A 523-nucleotide genomic window follows, 5' to 3' on the forward strand; every position below is an offset into this window, starting at 1 on the left:
CGTGTGTGCTGACCAACGCGTTCCTCCCTCCCCGCATCGAAGGCAAAGCCCACGTGGGTGGGGGCCCTGCCAGCTTGTTCTCTGGGAGAAGAAGCTGTAAGGATGGATTCAGGGAAGGATCCTGCCTCGCTGGGCTGGCTGGACTCTTACAGGGACCGGAACCGGATGCAAAGCGGGGATCCCTGGAGACGGATTGGGGGCACCTGAAAAGACTTGGGAGAATGGCAGGTTCTTCCATCACTGCCACCGTTTGGAATTACAGACTGCGACTCACCCGGGCATGAATTTTACCTGCTTTAACCCCTTGTGACCCTCATTCCCTTTCCTTAGCTCACGACCCTTTAGCGAGTTTCCTACAGACCTGGCTGCCAGCGTTGCCTTTGGTGGAGGATCTGGGGTCCCGTGGCTCTGGGGTAAGTGACCGGTCTCCTGGGGCTGGGAACAACCTGGCTGGGCTGGTTTGGGGTGTACGTGACCTTTCCTCACAAAGTCCGGCTTGTCTGAGAGTCTCTGAGGGGACTAG

Source organism: Lepidochelys kempii, unplaced genomic scaffold (genome assembly GCF_965140285.1).
Source record: "Lepidochelys kempii isolate rLepKem1 unplaced genomic scaffold, rLepKem1.hap1 scaffold_96, whole genome shotgun sequence".
Classification (NCBI taxonomy): Eukaryota; Metazoa; Chordata; order Testudines; family Cheloniidae; genus Lepidochelys; species Lepidochelys kempii.